Raw genomic sequence first — 22,234 nt, forward strand, 5'->3', positions numbered from 1 at the left:
TTATGCTGCACTGTAGAAACTCTGCCAAAGTTTTGGGCGATAGGGATTTTGAGCAGTGGTCTTCGATCTTACATCCGTGTACTATGGCAGAAAGGAGGTACTGAAAATCCAAGCAAAGTTTTAGAGGATTAATTTCCAGACTCTCAGCTTCACTGAACTCTCTTTCCTAAAAATGGACTGCCTAGAGCAAAACCTGTAATTGAGGCTGGTTCCCTTTTGCAATAGCCCTTTTCTCTTTTTACAGAAGAAAGGCCCTCACACTGAATCTTATTATGGCTCATTGCCCTGGGGTCTAACACATTCCACAGTGCCAACCAAAGGGTAATTTAAAGTATTGGTAGAAGTGTTGAGAAAGTAAATGACTGTTAAGACTGGGCAACAATATTCTTTATATTTCAGGGGTATCTAATTCTTGGTTATTAATATTAATGAAGGAGGACCTAAACAGATTACCAACTGATAAACTATTTTTTAAAAATTTAATTGGTATATAGTTGACTTACAATATTGTATTAATTTCAGGTGTACAGCAAAGTGAATCAGTTTTATATACATACACATACATGCATATGTGTGTGTGTGTGTGTGTGTGTATATATATATATATATATATATATATATATACACACACATATATATACATCCATTCTTTTTCCCATATAGCTTATACAGAATATTGAGTAGATTTCCTGGTGCTATACAGCAGGTCCAACCAATAGACTATTAAAAATAATTTTTGACAATAGATCACTATTTGAATCTTGTCATATCACTTAGAAAAAGTTCTAAGAGTTGAGTGGCAGTTTTATGACAAAGCTACTTCTATTCCCATCTTATTGAAGTGACAAGTTTTTTTTTTAGTATATAAATAGAATAGAGGAAGTGAATTTATGTTGCATCATGTTTCATTCTAAGGATAAGTTCCATTCATTTATGGATACACAAATTGATTGTGTAAAAATAATTTTATCTACCTTATTAAAAAGTACATTTCCAGAGTTCCCATTGTGACTCAGCAGTAATGAAGCTGACCAGTATCCATAAGGATGTGGGTTTAGTCCCTGGCCCCACTCAGTGGGTTAAGGATCCTGTGTTGCAGCAAGCTGCAGTGTAGGTTGCAGACTCGGTTTGGATCTGGCATCACTGTGGCTGTGGCATAGGCCAGCAGCTGCAACTCCCATTTGACCCCTATCCTGGGAACTTCCATATGCCATGGGTGAGGCTCTAAAAAAAAAAAAGTACATTTCCATTAAGATTGTGCTTTTATGTTTAATAATTATTTATCAAAACTATATTTGTTGTTTCTGATCAGTTTTTAAATAACAATTGTAATGGCATTTCAATCCTGAAGAACATTTTAATATGCAATGCCATCTGATCAAAAGAAATTTTTAAAAATTATACTTCAATTTCAGCACAATATTTATTGCATAGAAGAAAAGTTGGCTAATTAGTAAAAGATTTTTTGGGGAAAAATATATTACAGTAAGTAAAAATCCTGAGAGAGAAGGAACTGGAAATATAAAGTAAAAAAAGAAAAAGAAATAGTGTAAAATGTCTGATAGTTAAAGAAGAGTTTGTTCACCTAATTTTTTAAAATAGATGATGGTGAATAGCACTGTAGTAAGAGACTCCATTTGGTACCTTTAAGAGTGATGTAATAGTTTGTTTAAAAATGTCAAAACTGAAAATATATCCTTTGCACAAATTTAGCATTTTAATGAAAATATTTAAAGGTCAACTTAAAAATTTGTGAAAGAGCATTTAGTTTGATACAACTTTTTGAAGATACACAAACAAGAAAAGTTCGAAGACCTCGTGACCTGGAAGAATTGTTTCGTAACCTAAGTATATTATGTTCTGTTCATCTCCACTACACACTCCTTCAGCTCTTTTTATTTTTTTTAATTTTTTTGTCTTTTTGTCTTTTTAGGGCCACATCTACGGCATATGGAAGTTTCCAGACTAGGGGTTGAATCGGAGCTACAGCTGCCAGCCTTCGCCACAGTCACAGCAATGCCAGATCGGAGCTGCATCTATGACCTACACCATAACTCACGGCAATGCCGGATCCTTAACCCACTGAGCGAGGCCAGAGATCGAACCCGCATCCTCATGGATATTAGTTGGGTTTGTTAACCATTGAGACATGATGGAAACTGCCCCTTCAGCTCTTTTTAATGCCTAGAGCGTCATTTGAAGTTGATGAAAGCCTTGTGCCAAGATGGAAGAAAGTATTAGAGAAAGGGGTGATAGAAATCCATCCATTGTAGTGTCTCCATAGGGGATATTTAAATGAGTAATCAGTTTTATTCTTCTCTTCATCATGTTCAGGGAACTTTGGCCCTGCTTATTTATTCGATTTCAAAATTGCATCTCTCATAATTGCTTTTGGGCCAGCATTGATGAGTAAAAACGTATTTACCTTACAACTTCCCACTGGAATAACCCTAGCAAAAAGAGAAAGGAGAACAAGATTTTCTAAGACAGAAAATGAAAAAGGACAATTGCTTTCACCTTGGAAATGGAAAGCAAGATGACTGACCTACAGAGGCATAGCCAAGATATAAAGAAGGAGGGACCAGATCACTTCTGACTAGCTGTATGTTCTTAAAGTTAGTAATTTAACCTCTCTGAGACATAACTTCCTCAAAAAAAGAGAAAAAAACCCTTAGACATTACTGTCAGATATGAATGAGATTAAGTGTGAAAAGTGTGGCAAAACATTCAATGTAAAAAAAAAATGTAAGAAATCCGTGAAGTTGGCCAAGAAAGGAAAGAAACTTATTGAAAAAATAAGTCCAGGAGATTCATTTTAATATATTACAGTTTTCCTCTTCTAAGCAGTGTCCTTTAAAAGCAATATGATTATTTCAGAGATACTCTCATTGCTTAGATATTTCAGTAACTTCCCTTTTGGGACTGTCTTCAAAACACAGTAATTTAGAATAGTCTATCTCTTAAAAACTTTTAATAAAGTTTTGATTTTGAGATAACTATAGGTTCACAGGCAGTTGTAAAAAAAAAAAAGTGGTAGTACAGAGAGATAGTGTGTACCCTTTCCCCTGATTACAACATCTTGCAAAACTGTAGTACAATATCCCAACCAGGATATTGACATTGATACAATCCACTGATCTAAATCATGTTTCCTCAGTATGATTTGTGCCTCTGTGTGTGTGGGGGGGTGGGGTGGGGGGTGTAAGAAGACATTTAATTTTGTAAGGAAAATATAGATGAAACCTTTCATAATTTTCAGTTATCAGGCCCCTGCGTACCTACTCAGAATCTGGATTAGATTTGAGGACGCTTAAAAAAGAAAAATAGATGGAAAGCTTCACTGCTTTATAAAATTGTCCTGTGATTGGGAAAACCTTAATAAAATGAATAAATAAATAATGTGCAAACCAGAAAGGAAAATTTTGACACATTGGGGTATATCAAAATTAAAACCTTCTGTATGAGAACCATTAACAAAGCTTAAAGGCAAGATATAGGCTCAGTGAAAATATTTGCTACAGATAGAAAACACAAAGTATCAGTATTGAAAACATACAAAATGATTCTGTAAATGAACATGAGCACAAAAAACCACTATAGACAGTTGTGGAGTCTAGGCTAATAGTTGATTCCCAGAAACAGGAGTATAAACAAAGTATAAGTGAAAAAGATGCTCAATCAAGGAAATGCAAATTAAAATAACAAAATATTGCTTTTTATTATTTGTAGAACTCTGAAAGTTGATAATATAAAGGGAAATGGAAAAAATAATAACATCTATTAATTGCATGTTAATGTGTGAATTATCAAATTTCATCTTCAAACAAAGCCATGAGTCAGGTAATGTCAGTTGAATGAGCTGCAAAGGGCAGTTTGGCTATTAAAACTTAAAATGTGCATAGCCCATGACTCAGCGATTTCACTTCTTAGCATCATCTACCTTGGAGATATACTTGCTCATGCGAAAAAAGAAAGAAGCTCGTAGAAGAATGTTTACTGCAGCAGTATCTCTAACAGTGAAAAATTGGAAATGAACTAATTGTCCAATAATAAGAGAATGGTTAATTGCTAATTCACACAGTAGCTCAAATGGATGAATACAGTTATAGATACAAACATAGATAGAGCTCCAAAATATATTGTTGAGTTAAAAAAACAGGTTATATGATTTACGTTAAACATAATGTCAGCACTATACATTTAACTATATGGCATATATACATATATAATATATATTAACCTTAATTAAACTTAATTTGTATTGAGAAGAAACGAAGGCTCAGAGAGTCTAAGCAACTTTCCGTTTGATATTTATGAGACATCTCAAAGCATTGTAATTACTTGTTTTTTATGCGCAATGGCAGAAGGATACACAGGGATAAATCTGCCTTCTAATCTCAGTTCTGTTACTAACTGGCTATATTATTATTGATAAATCAATTACCCCCTCTGACTCTTATTATTTCAATTGAAAAATGACAATAATAATACTCATCTCTTGTTTTTAGGATAAAACAAAGTACCATATATAAAGATCTTAGCACTGTACCTAGCACAAAGTGAGCCCTCAAAACATGGTGGCTTAAGTCTTCTTAATAACATTGAGGAGATGAAAGAAAAACAGCACCAGTGATTAACTCTGGGAGTGTTCAGCAAGAGGTTTATTAGGAAATAATATCTTAGTTGAACTTTTTTCATAAGGATAGGAAGGCTGTTGTAGGCTGTAGAAATAGGATACCTTCATGTTGGAATGCAAGCTGGGGTGAAACACAATGGGAAATTTGATGATCTACTTGTGGCTGAATAAAGAAGAGGCAGGGAGAGGGAGTTTGGCTAAGAGTTTGAAAGTACTTAGTTGCCTTGCTGTGATATTTGGGTAATTCTGTTGATCAAGAGGGTTATTGAGAGATTTTAAATAATCCTGATTAACCCAGGATGTCAGAGTTGAGCATGTATAGTAGTGAGGAACTAGGAGGCTTTAACTGAGGTCATGGCAGTAGGAGGGAAGAAGGCAAGCAGAGTCTGAATAGTAGGTTTAAACCAGTAATTAAAAGCACGGTACTTACTACAAGGTCTAGTGACTCATGTGTCATAAAACACTAAGGAGAACCAGGAAAGGTAGGAAAAAGTGAGAGGAGGCAGATCATACTAAGAATTGTACAGAGTGTATTACAAATCCTGCTAAAAACATTTTTTCTCCTGGCAGTAGTCGTGTGTGTGTGTGTGTGTGTGTGTGTGTGTGTGTGTTTTCCTTTTTCTTTTTAGGGCTGCACCTGTGGCATATGGAAGTTCCCAGGCTAGGGGTCGAATTGGAGCTGCAGCTGCCAGGCTATGCCACAGCTACAGCAACGCCAGATCTGAGCCGCGTCTGTGACCTACACTGCAGCTCACGGCAACACCAGATCCCTGACCCACTGAGCGATGCCAGGGATTGATGAATATTAGTCGGGTTATTAACCCGCTGTACCACAACGGGAACTCCATATACATATATATGTATATATTTAATTGACGTATAGTTGATATACAATGTTTCATGTGTACAACAGATTCATTATATATATGATTCATAGGTATATATATTCTTTTTCAGATTCTTTTCTTTTCCATTATAGGTTGTTACAAGATATTAAATATAGTTTCTTGTGCTATACAGTAGGTTCTTGTTTATCTGTTTTATCAATAGTAGTATGTGACTGTTAATCCCAAATTCCAAATGTATCCCTCTCTTCCTCTTTCCCCTTTGTAACCATAAGTTTGTTTTCTATGTCTGTGATTCTATTTCTGTTTTGTAAATAAGTGCATTTGTATCATTGTTTTAGTTAGGCCCACATATAAGTGATATCATATAATATTTCTTTCTCTGGCTTACTCTACTTAGTATGATAATCTCTATGTCCATCCCTGTTGCTGCAAAATGGCAGTATTTCGTTCTTTTGATGGCTGAGATGTGAGATATATATATCCTAGTCCATTCATCTTGTCAATGGACATTTACGTTGCTTCCATGTCTTGGCTGTTATGAATACTGCTACTATGAACATTGGGGTGCATGTATCTTATATATTTTAAAGAACTTAGGAGGAAATATTTGTCTTTTATATTTACCCAGATAGTGTACCTATTTCTTCATTTCAGATGATCAGAGTTTCCCTCATCATTTCTCTTCATCCTGATGAACTTCCGTTAGCATTTCTTCTTTTTTATTTTTTTTATTTTTCATGTCCCTCCAGTTTAATTATGAACTTATATATATATATATATTTTTTTTCTATTTCTTGGGCCACTCCCGCGGCATATGGAGGTTCCCAGGCTAGGGGTCTAATCGGAGCTGTAGCCACCAGCCTACGCCAGAGCCACAGCAACGCGGGATCCGAGCCGTGTCTGCAGCCTACGCCACAGCTCACGGCAACGCCGGATCGTTAACCCACTGAGCAAGGGCAGGGACCGAACCCACAACCTCATGGTTCCTAGTCGGATTCATTAACCACTGCGCCACGACGGGAACTCCCCTTTACCATTTCTTATAGAGCAGTTTTCTCATGACCAATTCTATTAGTTGTCCTCCATCTGAGAGTGTCTTTTTTTTGCCTTCATTCCCAACAGGTCTTTTTTTCTGGATATAGAAGTTGGGGTTGGCATGTTAAAGATGTTCTAATCGTTCCTGCTGTGGCACAGTGGGTTAATGACCTGGCTCGTCTCTACAGAGGCACCAGTTTGATCCCCGACCCAACATAGCGGGTTAAGGATCTGGCACTGCTGCAGCTGTTGCATAGGTTGCAAATGTGACTTGGATTTGATCCCTGGCCAGGGAACTTCCATATGTGGCAGGGATGGCCAAAACAAACACAAACAAACCAAAGAGTTTCTACTGTTTTTTGGCCTCCACAGGTTTCAATGAAAAATTTAAAGTCATTTTAAATCTTTATTCTCCTATATGTCATGTTACCCTATCTGCTTTCAAAGGTTTTTCTTTTTCTTTTTTTCTTTTTCTTTTAGCTTTTTAGGGCCATTCCTGCGGCATATGGAGGTTCCCAGGCTAGGGGTCCAATCAGAGCTACAGCTGCAGCCTACACCACAGCCACAGCAATGCAGGATCCAAGCCATGTCTGCGACCTACACCACAGCTCACGGCAACGCTGGATCCTTAACCCACCAAGCGAGGCCAGGGATTGAACCTGTGACCTCATGGTTCCTAGTCGGATTCATTTCCTTTGTGCCATGATGGGAACTCCTGAAAGGTTTTTCTTTATGTTTGGTTTTCAGCAGTTTAATTACGATGTGTCTAGGCAAAGTCCTACTGGAATTTTTCTGCTTGGGGTCTGATGAGCTTCTTAAATTTATAAATATATGTCTTTTACTAAATTTGGTGAAATTTCTCTCATTATTTCTTCAAATGCATTTTGTATATCAATTGCTTTCTGTTTTCCTCCGGGACTCCCAATGACACATGTTATACTATTTGCTATTGTCCCAGAATCCCTAAAGCTTTGTTCAAATTTCATTATTCTTCCTCTCTGTTCCTTTGATTGCATATGTTCATTTTTATTGAAGTATAGTTGATTTACAATGTTGTGTTAATTTCTGCTGTATAGCAAAGTTGATTCAGTTATTAGATTGTATATTTTCTATTGATCTATCAATAGAAAGGGTTCATTGACTTTTGCCTCTGTCATCTACATTGTAGTATTGAATCTATCTAGTGATTTTAAAATTTCAGATCCTGTAGCTTTCATTTGTTTTGGAATTTTGTTTTGTAAATTCATTTTGAGAGGGTATCTTTGTTATATTTCTTTCTCTCATCTTCTCATTTCATTAATGCAATCTGTAACTTACAGTCTATGAAGAACTTTCATGTAAGTATAGTACTATTACTACTGACCTAGCAACTTTCATTAAGTATAGTACTATTACTACTATTAATAATAGTACTAATAGCTAACATTTATATGTCTTATACCACCTTCCAGATTTCACTCCAAGTGGTTTCAATTCAATTTTTACACTTTAAAATAACCTTTTATATATGTGCAAAATATCTTGCTGGGATTTTGATAGGAATTGCATGAAGTCTATAGATCATTTGGGGAGAACTGACGTCTTTACTGTGTTCAGTGTTCCAATCCAAGAGCACAATATGTCTCACCATTTTATTAGATCTTCTTTAGTTTCTTTCATCAGCATTTTTTAGTTTTTAGCCCACAAATCCTGTACATTTCTTGTTAGATTTAAACCTAGGTAGTTCAGTTTTTGAGTTAATATAAATGATAACTGTGTTTGAAATTTTTGTTTCCATGTGTTCATTGCTAGTGTATAGAAATACATTTGAGTTTTGTATGTTGATCTTGGTCCTGTGATCTTGTTGAGCTCATTTATTAGTTGTAGGAACCTTTTCTGTTTGTTTTGGGGTTTTGGTATATTCTGTGGCATTTTTTTTTATATAGATCATTGTGTCATCTGCAAATAGAGATGGTTTTATTTTGTTCTTTCCAATTTAAATGCCTTTACTTCCTTTTCTTGCTTGTTGAGCTGGTGAGAACTTCCAGTACTATGTTAAATTAGAGTGGCAAAAGTGGGTATCCTTGCCTTGTTCCTTGTTAAAGGCATTTTCAGTCTTTCATCATTAAGAATGATGTTAGCTGTAGGAGTTTTCGTAGAGGCTCTTTATCAAGTTTAGGACAGTCCCCTTATTTCTAGTTTGCTGAGAGTTTTTGTCATGAATGGCTATTGGATTTTGTCAAATCCTTTTTCTGTGTCAATTGATATGATTATGTGATTCTTCTACTCAGTTTTAAACACACCAATATCTGGACATTAAACTTCAGTGAGGATAAATTAGAGGGAATGATTCATTTTCCAAAAGGATTGGGTTTCTTTAGTAAATAAGTTTTCTAGTATATCTAAAATTTAATGCTTTTATTTTACTATATTAAGAAAAGCAAATCAATTTTCAGTCTTTTCAGGATCACATCTAATGTGTAAAGCCAAGTATACCTATTCATTATTACTGAATACATTTTCTAGAATTTTCTAGAACATATGGTTTGACCATGGAATTTGGGCTACTACTGGATGTGAAAAGCCTGTGTAGATATATAATATGGATATCAAAATTTTGAATCTCTGGCATATTTAGATGGTTATGGATTTGCTAGAATAGCATATTTCAAATTAAACCACTCGAGAAAAATCCATGGCTTATGGTTACAGCATTGTTAGGACTCATAAGAACCAAGTGACAGTAAGGAGCAGCTCTCATCCTCACTGTCTCTTATCAAGCTTCTGCCTGTTCTTGTGGTATATTAGGTCATCCACTGGAAATGATTACAAATGCCTTGAAGTCTTTGTTCAAGCCACATCTTTCTTTTTAACACTCAGGTTAGAATTAGTTCTGCCAATACAGCACTGAACTGCCTGAGGGGTGTGTGTGTGTGTGTGTGTGTGTTTGTGCTTCTGTACCTTTTTGGGTTTGTACCTTGCTGATGAATATTTTCAACTGATAGGTATTTCCACAGCCCTTCACTTCACTGAGATTTAGTAATGCCTCTTTATGGTTAATTTTATTGGCCAATTAACATGGTTTGATCAGACTTACTATAAAATTAGTCCCTCCATTTTTTAATTTGGCAATAATCATGTCAATTTTTTTTAAATTTTTTGCTTCTGTATCTTTTTTTAGGTTGACTGAGTTTTTACTTCTTAGTTTAGGGTGATAACCCGTGTTCACAAAGTAGGGCGTGAGAAGTAATGTCACAACAGTTTTGTGTTTTATAATTCACCTGAAATTTACAACACTTGCATGCTTTGTCTTTCTCGTGTAAGTAGAGAATATATTTCTAGACCAGTGGTTCTCAACCTTGAGCGTGTATCAGAAATACCCTGGAGGATTTGTTAACACACAAAGTGCTGGGCCCCATCCCCGGAGTTCTTGATTAAGTCTACAGTGGGCCATAAAATTTGCATTTCTAGCAAGTTCCAAGTGATGTTTAGGGTGCTTCTTCAGGGGCCGTACTTTGAAAACTTTTGCTCTAGGAAGCTGGGAAAATAGATTTTAATCCTAGTTTGGGTACAAATTATTTGAATGAGATTAAGCAAGTCATAAGTATTCTATTCTTCAGTTTCTTCATCTGATAATTAAGATCAATTATATCAGGTCAACCTACAGGAGCTAGTGGAATAATTCATATGAAAGTGTTTTTGAAAATTCAAAGAAACAAACACTTGTGTGAAACTGTAAAATGGTTTCAGAGGTTCTGAGCAAAGAAATATTCACTTAAAAATATGATGGGTCATATGATATTTGCAATTTTATGGCCTTCATATCTTTCCCTCTCTTTCCACTTTTATTCCGCATCAATAATTGTCTTTTGGTTTTTATCAAACAACAGATAAGTGGTTGGTGAATCAATAAACTCTTTGGTCTTGAGTCTCTCATTTTGCTTTTTCCCAAACATGGTCTCTGGGTAGCCTTTTGTTTTCTCCTGATCCTTATTGAAAAAATATTTCACATGGAATGGGGTGACAGTAAGCTTCAGGATATTGCTTCTTTTTCATAAACAAACACTCTTATCACTAGAGGACAATCCTGCCTTAATTGATGACATAATAGTTGATATAAATAAAGGTGTTCCTGTAAGGCTCTTTCAGCTATTCAGGTTTTCTACCTATAAATCAGTGAAAGATGCAATATGAACTTGATTTCTTAAAAAGACATGAAGGCAGAGAGTATAGGTTGCACTTCAACACTAAGTATTAAAGGACAGGCTTGCCATCAGCCATACCACTTGCTTCATTTGATCTATTGGTTTTAAACTGAAGGGAGTCTGGAAAAGGGAATGATCACATCATGCCAACAGCTAATAAAGAAGAATTTTCAGCATTTTGTATTTGTATAAAATATAATAATGAGGTGGGGTTTTGTTGGTTTCATATAAAGCTGTACAGCAGTCATTTCTTTCATTTGAATGCTAATTACATTCTCAATGTATGAATTAATTATAACTTCTATTGACTATGTTGATATTGTTTAGAAAAATTATCTCTCAGATCAGATGAAGAATTTTGCCTGTGTATGAAAGGCTCAAGTGACTTGTTCTGGCATATGGCATTAATATTCCTTGGTGTGAGCATCATAAAACATTAAAACCAAATTAAACTCAGAGAGGGGACCAGCCCTGCTGATTTATTTATTTAAAGTCAAGAGAAGAGACCCCCTTTCTTTTTGGATGTATAGATAAAAACATATGTCTGTCCCACAGTCCCTGTCTTTTTGTAGCATTTTTAGAGATTTCATCAAATCCACCTAAAATGATTATCTTCAAAGCTAGAGCAGGATTTATTAAACCCTGAAGTGTTTGGACAAAGGCAGTGATTTTGTGTGAGCATGCTTTGTCTAAAGCTGTTTTGAACATTCCCCGTGCTGAACAGAGAGAGAGAGAGAGATCCCCTGAATAGGAAGAAAGACTAAGAGTAAATGAGAATTGACACTTTCTGCACAGATCATGCTCAGAGAGCTAGAAGATTTTCAAGTGCATCATTGCCCCTTCTTGCATTTTCCCCTTTGGAACTGAAATGTAGGGTAGAGAAGGCTGTGATGTGGGGGACTAAAATATAAAGAAATCTGTGATGATAATTGACCCTGAGTTATGCTTCTGGAATAGAGACAATAGAATTTAACGTACATTTGTTGCCATTCCTTTTTGGGTCAAAGAGATTCCTAGCCTGATAAGAACAGTTGGAAACAGTCAATTTATGATAATTCCTCAATATGTATCTTATTCATCTATTCATTAATTTATTTGACAAATATTTATTAAATGCTTACCATATACCAAGCAGTGTTTTAGATGCTGAAGCTATAGTAGTGGATAAAGCAAGTCCCTAATCCCAAGAAGCTTACGTTAGTGAAAGGAGGCAAACAAACAAAAAAATAAGTAAAGTTAGGGCATATCAGATGGTGTCGAGTGCCAAGGAGAAAAATGAAGCAGGGTGCTATGGTATGAATGTTTCTGTCCTGCCCCTCAAATTCATATGCTGAAGCCTAATCCCCAATGTGATAGTTGTAGGAGATGGAAACTTTGGGAAGTGATTAGGTTATAGGGGTGGATCCCTCATGAATGAAGTTAGTGCTCTTATTAAAAAGACCTCAAAGAGCTCTCTCACCCTTTCTGCCATGTGAGGACACAGTGAGAAGGTAAGTCATCTGAAAATCAGAAAGTGGATCCTCACCAGGCACCTAATCTGCTGGCACGTTGATCGTGGACTTCCAGCCTCCAGAACTGTGAGAAGCAAATGTCTTGTTTATAAGCCACCTTGTTATGGAAGCCCAAATGGACTAAGACACGGGGTAAGAGGAATAGGCAGAGATGCAGAATGAGGGCGGGGTTCTCTATGAGGAGGGAAACTAGTACTCCAGACCAAGAGCCAAGGTGGGAGTATTCTCAGAATGAATGAGACTAGGAAGGTCAGAGAGGCAGGGGGAAAGTGAGCCAGGGAAAAGGTGAAAGGAGATGAGATAAGAGAAGGGGTGTGTGTGTGTGTGTGTGTGTGTGTGTGTGTGAGAGAGAGAGAGAGAGAGAGAGAGAGAGAGAGAGAGAGAGACACGAGACTGGGGTGGGGATTGGATCATTTAGGGTCTCGTATTCTGTTATGAGAACATTGGCATTTAGTTAGAGTAAGCTAGAAAGCCATTAGAAGGTTTTGAATGGAAAAAAGATATGACTTGTTTCAGTTTAAATGAATCTGGATGGACTGGATAAAATGGTGGGGGACAAGGGCAGAAGTGAGGAGACCTGTTAGGGGGATTTTGTAATAATGCAGGATAGAGATAATGCTGACTTGACCCAAGATAGAAGTGATGAAGGTGGAGAAAATGATTAATACATTGGATAAATTTTGAAGAAAGATTTGCCGATAGAATACCTAGAGGGTATGACAGAAAGAGAGGGGTCGTGATGACTCCAAGATTGTTGGCCTGAATAGATGGAGTTTATATGTATTGAAGTAGTGAAGATGGAGAATGAGCAGGTTTCAGGTGTGTGTAAAGTAACCAAAGGAAAAAAAAAAATAACTCCCTAAAACATTCCTAAGTGTTATGTTTAACACCCTGAGAAAGATGTTACAGGGCAGAAAAATCTCGAAAATTTGGGCTAGTGTCAGTCAGAGAAGATATCTTTATGAATTCGTTACCAAATGAGAAATGCTAATGCAGTGTTTAGACATGTGTTACTTTAAGGCTCTGCTTTAAGTAGAAAACCACTTTCTTAGAAAGGACTGACCTTTATTTATTTCTCAGGAAGGACTGACCAGATTATACTCCTGGGCATGGTAAAATAGCCCCACTGAAACATAAGGACAGTGATAATAAATGGCAGTTCTTTTAAAATACTCTTAACTGGCAAAACAGAAAGTTCGTAGCTCTGTTTTTCGTCCCATGCATTTCTTTTTTCTTAATTTTGCTGTCCTAAGAGAGGTAAGTCTGGAAATCACTACTTAATGCTGAAAAAGATACAGTTACTGCCATCAAGAATTCAAAAAAATAATGCAGAAGTTCCCGTCGTGGTGCAGTGGTTAACGAATCCGACTAGGAACCATGAGGTTGCGGGTTCGATCCCTGGCCTTGCTCAGTGGGTTAAGGATCCGGCGTTGCCGTGAGCTGTGGTGTAGGTCACAGATGCGGCTCGGATCCCGAGTTGCTGTGGCTGTGGCGTAGGCCGGCAGCTACAGCTTCGATTAGACCCCTAGCTTGGGAACCTCCATATGCTGAGGGAGCAGCCCTAGAAAAGGCAAAATGGCAAAAAGACCAAAAAAAAAAAAAAAAAAAACCTAATGCAAAGGAATAAAATCAGCTGTGGACTCTCTGGCCAACAGTTCTAACTGAACCCAGTATTTGAGTTATTCTAGTCTAAGTCCAGGCTTATGAGCAAACAAGTCTTCATGTGACTCCAGCCTCCAGTTGTTTAATCTATCCCTAGCCTTCAGGTCTTTCCTGCTTCGGCCACAGTTATCATTAAGATACAATTCATCCTCATTTGCTCTCTCCAAATCTCTGATCCAAAGACTCCATAAGCATAATAAAACCATCAGTTCACATCACTACGTTTGGAGTATTTGTTACACAGCAATGGATACTTGGAACAAATGGAATATAGAGAGGACTGAGAAGCAGAGGTCATCCTGGAAGCTATAGCTTTGCATGAGAGACATCTCCACCTCAATGGAATCTAGTTCAGAGATTAGGAAATCAGGCAGAAAATATGATCCATGAGCTGTATTAAAACACTGTACTATATTTTAATTGAGCTGCATTTGGATTTACTGAAACTTGGAATTGTATTAGTTTTTTGAAGTATATAGGCTAGACAAGGATGATGAAAATGTTGGCCACTTCTTCAAAAAGGCACCAACATGTAGAAAATGACATCAAAATTAGAGACACTATGGACAAAATTGATAGGAGGTTAAAAAAAGGAGACAAGGCATTTGCCTGAAACTGACATGGAATTAATATCTAGAATATACAAGCAATTCCAGTAAATAAACAAGAAAAGATGATGCTCTTCATAGAAAATTGGGCAAAAAAATATGAATAAGATATTTATAGAATAAGAAACTCTAAAAGCCAAGAAGCATATGTAAAGGTGCTCAAAATCAAGAGTAATCAGAGAAATGAATATTAAAACAATAATGAAAATCTACTTTACACCTGACTGGAAAAAATGAGGAAATTTAGTAATGTCAAGTGTTGTTGGGAATGTGGGGTTATATTGCTGATGAGAGTGAGGACTAGAGCAGCCACTCTGTTAGAGAGCAATTTGGTACTCCTTAGGCTGAGCAACAGTATGTATACACTGTGACTTGGCAATTCTCTGCATCCAGGATTAATCTGTAAGAAGTCCTCACATAGCTCCATAAAGGGAAATACTTGAGCTTGTTAATTACCTTATTGCAGTCATGATGAGTTGACCCTACCTGAGTGTCCATTCACTGGGAGACTGGAGAAAAGAAATATAGTGGATATTTATCGTGGAGAATTTTGCAACAAGTACAAGCAAGAATTCAGAACATGTGTGGATGCTACAAGGAATGCAAAGCAAAAAAAAAAAAAAAGTAAGAGAAGGAGTTCCTGTCGTGGCTCAGTGGTTAATGAATCTGACTAGGAACCGTGAAGTTGCAAGTTCCATCCCTGGCCTCACTCAGTGGGTTAAGGACCCGGCGTTGCCGTGAGCTGTGGTGTAGGTTGCAGACGTGGCTCGGATCCCATGTTGCTGTGGCTGTGGTGTAGGGTGGCGGCTACAGCTCCGATTAGACCCCTAGCCTGGGAATCTCCATATGCCGCAGGAGCGGCCCTAGAAAAGGCAAAAAGATTAAAAAAAAAAAGTAAGAGAAAGTGAGACAATATAACAACATTTCAGTTTCATAAATTAAAATTTCATCAGGACAAAGCAATGATCCACATTTTACAACGGCTTAAATGAAACATCAGGAGAATAGTTGCTGAAGGGCAAGGTACTAGAAATGAGTAAAAGATGACAAAAGAATAAACAAATAAATAAATGAGAAGCCTTGCACAAACCAGTGATTATACCACGAACTGAAAAGCATGATGAATGTAACTTTCTGCACCTGAAATCCAAAGATCATAAATACAAACCAGTAAACTTGGATCAAGGCTTCTGGCATCTCTGATTGTTTTGATTATTTTTAATTCTTCCTGGAGTGAGATTATTTTGTCCTCTCTACATTTCTATCTGGACATATACTATTAAGTCAGACTACCAGGTGTGGGTTACTAATATGTTACACATTTCTATCAAGACATTTCATGAGAGCTCATTTGGTAATCTTGTGAGTCTGTACCTTGATTCAAGTGACTTAAATTTTTCCTTGATTATGAAAATAATCCATATTCATTGTGGAACATTTAGAAAATAAGAGGAAAAGGTCAAGAAAAAATAATTTTAAAAAGCATCAAGAAGAAAATAATCTCCACTATAATCTCACCACCCAGAAATAATTACAGTTGGTATTTGGATATATTTATTTCCAGTCTTTTTTCTAAATATAAGTACGTCTATGTAAGTATTAATATTAAACATGCATATAGATACACAAATATATGTGCATAATATTTTTGCAATCATACTATATGCAGATTTCACTGTTGTCAGAATTAAGTAGCATATCTTTTTAAATCTTTGCTTAGTTTACAGGTATTAGTGGCATCTCATTATTTCAGTTAGCATTCATTTGATTACCAGTGAAGTTTTCTTTCTTATTTTTTAGCTATTTTGTTTTCTCTTTTGTGAATCTTTGTTCATTATTCTATAGGATTCTTGTTAAAATCAATAATGTATTTTCTCTAAATGCAAATATTACTAAATCTTTGTCATGCTTCTTTAACTTAATTTAGGTGGAAGTATTATAGAGTTATTTTTATATGATGTCAAATCTATCAGTCATTCTTTTCTGTTTTCCCACATTTTTTTTTGTCTTTTTGCCTTTTCTAGGGCCGTTCCTGTGGCATATGGAGGTTCCCAGGCTAGGGGTCTAACTGGAGCTGCAGCCACCGGCCTACACCACAGCCACAGCAACGTGGTATCCGAGCCACGTCTGCAACCTACACCACAGCTCACGGCAACGCCGGGTCCTTAACCCACTGAGCAAGGCCAGGGATCGAACCCACAACCTCATGGTTCCTAGTTGGATTCGTTAACCACTGAGCCGTGACGGGAACTCCCTGTTTTCCCACATTTTTAAGCTTAGAATATCTTTACTCACCTATAATTTCTTCCCTCTTGTCTATGTCTCTATGAGTATTTATTTATAATTTAAAATTTTTTATTCTTTGGTCAAACCAGGAACTGACTTTATTATGTGGTATGAGAGGGATGTCTACATTAATTTTGTCAGCCCCTGTCATTGAATAGTCCCTAATTTTTCTATTAAATCTTAATTCTTTCTTTATGATGGATTAATTCATGCCCACACACACGTATATACATGCACATGTTTCTGTCTCTACTGTGGCATTAATCAATTTGTCTGTTCTTGCACCAGAATGATAATGTTATAATTATTATAGGCTTATAATATATTTTAATAACTAATAGCTAGTAGGTGATTCCTGTAATACCTTTTTTCAAAACTATATTCTTACCTATTCACTTCTTTCCAATTGAACTTAAGAATTATGTTAAGTTTCTTTTCTTTTCTTTTCTTTTTTGTCTTTTTGCCATTTCTTGGGCCGCTCCTGCGGCATATGGAGGTTCCCAGGCTAGGGGTCGAATCAGATCTGTAGCCACTGGCCTACACCAGAGCCACAGCAACTCGGGATCCGAGCCGCGTCTGCAACCTACACCACAGCTCACGGCAATGTCGGATCATTAACCCACTGAGCAAGGGCAGGGACCGAACCCTCAACCTCATGGTTCCTAGTCGGATTCGTTAACCACTGAGCCACCACGGGAACTCCTTATCTTAAGTTTAAAAGCAAATTACATTTGGAATTTTAATGGCAATTACATTGAAGCAACACAGTCATCTGGGAATAAACAGAATCTTCAATATATTTTGAATTTATATCCAAAATGATGTGTCCATTTATTTGAGTCATTTAAAAAAATCTTTCAATTAAGTGTAGTCATTCTCTTCATATGCATTGTTCACATTGTCTTGAGGAAGGTTATTCTTGACAGCTGCTATAGTCATCAGCCATCATATGATCTGCTGTCAACCCACCTTCACTGTAGTCAAGACAATCATCTCTGACCAACTATGGAAAGAAGGGTATCAATGGAAACTGAGTTGGAGAGATTCGCCCCTATCTGCTTTAGCTTTAGTGCAGGATTGCAGAGGCTGCCTAGGTGTATTTTTCCCATGGATCTTTTGATTCTAGGAGAAGGCAGTGAGGGTGAGTCAAAGGCCCAACCAGCATTCTGTCCTTCAAACCCTATTGTTATTTCAGAGGAGAGATCTGTAATATTTTTCTCAATTTAGTCTTTTTTCCACTGCCTTTAGTGGAAATTCCTTGTAGGATTCAGCGAATGATTGAGTATTACTCACATTTTCGTTGTTATGGCTTTGTATCTTATTTTGCTCTTTTATGAGCATTTTAATGGAAACATGGGTCAGGACAGGCTAAGTACTGCTGCAGTAACAATCAATCCCCAAATTTCATGAGCTTTATATGAGACAAGTTTATTTTTCATTCCTACTGTTTATCCAATACAGGTTATCTGGAGGAATCTCATTGTTGTAGGCTTAAGGAGATTCCATCTCATCACTGCTTGCATTATCACTGCAGCAGGGGAAAGAAATGTGCTGAATCACATTCCTGCTCTTAAATCTTCCACACACGAATATCACTTTACCATTCTTTCACTGACCAAAACAAGTCACGTAGCTTTACCTGATATCAAATGGGGGAGGGAAATATAATCCCATCATATTCCCAGAAAGAAAGCAAGCTATCTGTGAACAGTGCGAATGACTAACACATATTCACATTTTAAAAATCTCCATTCCAGTGACTTTTAAAAAAATGATGGTCATCCTAATCATTTGCAGTTAATGATTATGAGTCAATCTAGTGAGTAGTGCATTAGAAGCCAGAAAGCTGTTAATCCTTGCAGAAAAGCAATCTATTTGTAAAGGCAAAGAGCAAATAAGATAGAAGTTATGTCTTTGATACTGGAAGGTTTGTATTTCAGCATTCAGATGGGGACTGAAGGGGATAAACGTCTCTGCTGTTTTATCCATGGAACAACTGTAAAGCACATGCATTCAGAACTTTGTTTCATTGCCTGAATACTTTATTATGTATATTGACTTCTTCTTCCTCCAAAGGCAGAATCTCCTAGCATGAGTGTGATCACTTGAATGCTGAGTGTCCTCTTCTATTGGTGTTTAGACATTCAATGTTTCTTTTTAACAACAGAGGAGAGGAAAGTCCTGTTGCTCTAATAGGCCATTTCAAACAAGCCTGGACTGTGAGGCTGCCAACTCAGGCATCAGTTAAGTCAGGATCAGGGTACATTGGGTAGTGAGTCGGGAGGGAGTATCACCAAATACCTATCTCAGACTGATTAAAGTAAATGAATGCTCTGTAACTCTCACTGGTGTCAAAAGGCATTTACAGTTTTCCTAGCCTGTTTCCCACGTCTGCTTGGCACTGAGACTGCCAGGATCAATGGTCCAATTTTAGTTCCACTTTCTCCTTCCATCATTTCCCACATTCAGCTCTTCGGAAGTGAGTTAATAATGTAAAATCTGGCTGAATTAAATTCATTTAACTGTGCTGCCAATTCTCTTCCCTTCATGCATTTTTAAAGAGATCTCAAACCGGTGATGGATTTCTAATGCTCTAGGAAAAGAAAGCAAGGATGAGACAGTAAACCTGAATGGGATAAATTGTTTATTAAAATTACTCTGTCGAATTATCTCACTTTTTACCCAGAAGGAAGAGGCGATGTCAACTTCTATAGGCTCTGCAAGGGGTAATATAAGTGGCGGAAAAAAAATTGTAGAAACTGCCTCTTTAGTCAGTCAAAGAAGCGACATAGTGCGGCTTCACATGGAAAGCTGTGAACAGTAAAATATGAGGTGGAAGAGGGGTCTGTTTCTATAGCAACCTAGCATATTCCAGCTAGGACGATGATTTTTTTTTTTTCAACTTACAGTTAGAAATAAATTAGCACCCAGGCCTCAGACTGTGCTTGTATTTGACACTGTAAGTATGTGAGCTACTTGCAAATATGGTCTAATTTGGACCCTATTTTTTGCTCTTATAATGTCCCCAATTCTCCCCAAAGCTTCTTGGCTTGTTGAACTGACTGATGGAATTAAGAGTCTAACATCTTAAAGTAATGCTCAGAAGAAGAGCAAAAGACAGAGTTTCTGTTATATATCTCACAACAAAAGGTTAAGATTTCAATGAGCAGAGACCTTTCCATGAGGGAATATTCCCAGAAATTAAATACTTCTGTATTTATTAACCTAAATGGGTCTGTTGACATTCAGTTGTTAAAGTCATCTGCTTTCAAGCTAGGTGCTTGGAAGAAATTGTTCATGGATGGCCCTTTACTTTGGAACTTCTAGTCACAAGATTTTTTTCTCCCCATGGCAAGCAAATGCCACCTGTGATTTGGTTTTATTTCCTACTTCCCTGCTTGTAATATCTGTTCCCGAAGAGCTGTCTTGTTTATCTTAACTATAAAATGGTTCTAATTGGTTATTGACTCAGTCAGTTCTCTGGTTTCATGACAAACCAGAGAGTTGAAAGACTGCATTCTGGTTCTACACATCCGTGTTTTGGGTTCCTTGAGTGGAACCAGAGACTACCCTGCTGTTAGATGTGTTCTTTATCACCACATAGTTCCTGAGATTTCCTTTGAGCAATATGGACACAAATGGCAATGGTTCTGGAAACTGTGCTCCTGTTCATTTCACGTTTAGCAAGACTACTCTACAAATCCAGCCCATGGCAGTGGTGAAAATCTGGGTGGTTTAGTCAGCCTTTCACCTGGCAAAACTTAGCATTCAGTGGAACTTTAAGAGTGCAGGTGCTCCTAATAAAATGGAAAATGCTTTTTCTATTAATAATGCAACACACTCTGTCCTGTTGTCTCTGAATCCTTTTGCTGACTCAAAAAAAAAAGTAGAAAGAAAGAAAAAAATACTGTGCTGTGCTTTTATACAAATCCCAGACACCTCTGGAGAGAGCACTATATATCAGCCAGTGACAGAGGGAAGATTTGAAATTTGAGATGCAGGATTGAGAAGAGTTTTCTATCAATCTGAGTTTACCTCCTTTTTTTTTTTTTTTTTTGTTATCCACCCACCATCTGCTACCCCATTCTTGAGAGTTAAGATCCTAAATGTATCTCACCTAGACTCTTAATAAATTTTTGGCGATTAGGGCAGCCAGTTTCCCTTACTGCTCTCAGAGCCAAATAGGGATTTTGTGCTATATCAATGCAAAGATTGATAAAATAAAGTTTGGCGCCACAACATTCCTCCTGACAAGCAACTTGGAACTTTGATGGGGCCATATCCCAATGTCTTCACCTCTGTCTGAGCCACTGAGGTCAGTTAAATTGACTGAGTCCTCCAGCTTGTCATCCCAAGCCACAGTGTACAAAGTAGACTCTTCTGGTAACCTGTCTGCCCAGGTGTACTTGTTCCAATGTATTCCTCTCCCATGACCCTTTACTTTGCTACTGCCTTCCTCACACCCAGTGTTTGCCTCTGAGCACGGAACTCCTGTTTCACTGTTGTAAGGATCCACTGTGTCCTCAGCCTCGTTGCAGAATTCTTTGCCCTCTGACTCTGACTGAAAATGGTTCTGTCCTAAGGGCTCTCCTGTAGCCTTCCTGAGCAGTGGTGGTTGTTCTTCCGTATTCCTTTCCCAGTTATCTCTTATAGCATAGCAGACTATCATAAAACTTAAGACTTTAAAACACCATTTCATTTTGCCCAAGATATTGTAGATCTGGAGTTCAAGAAGGCTGCATTTAGTTGGGAATTTTTTCTCTAATCTACCTGGCATCACCTGGGGCAGCTAGAGCTGGAGCGTCCATTTCCAAGATGGCTACTTCATTCACATTTTTGGTGTCTCAGTGCTTCTTGGCCTCTTTAGCTCCCCAGATTCCATCACATCCTTACAACATGGTAGTCACAGGGTAGACAGTTTCATTACAGAGTCAACAACTTTCCTTAGAGTATTTCAGAAGACTCAGGCAGAAACTACAAGGCTTCTTATGGTTCAGCCCAGAATATAACTTAAGCTATAGTCTGTTGGCCAAGCAAGTCACTAAAGGTGGAGGAATTAGACTTGTTTTATTTCCAATCATACCACATGAGAAGAAATCTATACTGGTCTAATGTTTGTAACATGTAGGGGCTTGATCACCCTGATTCACTTTGACTCTCTACTTGGAAGCTTAGAGAATTCCCTTCTCAGCTATAAAGCCAGATGCTGGTTTGATTTTACCCTGAGCCCCAAATTCACTGCTCTGAAAGCATTAATTTCTCATAGATCTGCTGAAATGGAATGGAAACTTTTCCTTATCAACTGCCTCATTCTTTGACTCTGCAGAATGAAGGCATGATGATGTGATTGAAGAAGGAGGAGGAAATAATCTTGGCTACTCTACTGAGCACTTCTCTACGACTGTTACATTAATTTCTCATTTAATCTTCCTAAGGACTCTATGAATGATCTACTACTCTTATC

This window comes from Phacochoerus africanus, chromosome X (assembly GCF_016906955.1).
Source record: "Phacochoerus africanus isolate WHEZ1 chromosome X, ROS_Pafr_v1, whole genome shotgun sequence".
Taxonomy (NCBI): domain Eukaryota; kingdom Metazoa; phylum Chordata; class Mammalia; order Artiodactyla; family Suidae; genus Phacochoerus; species Phacochoerus africanus.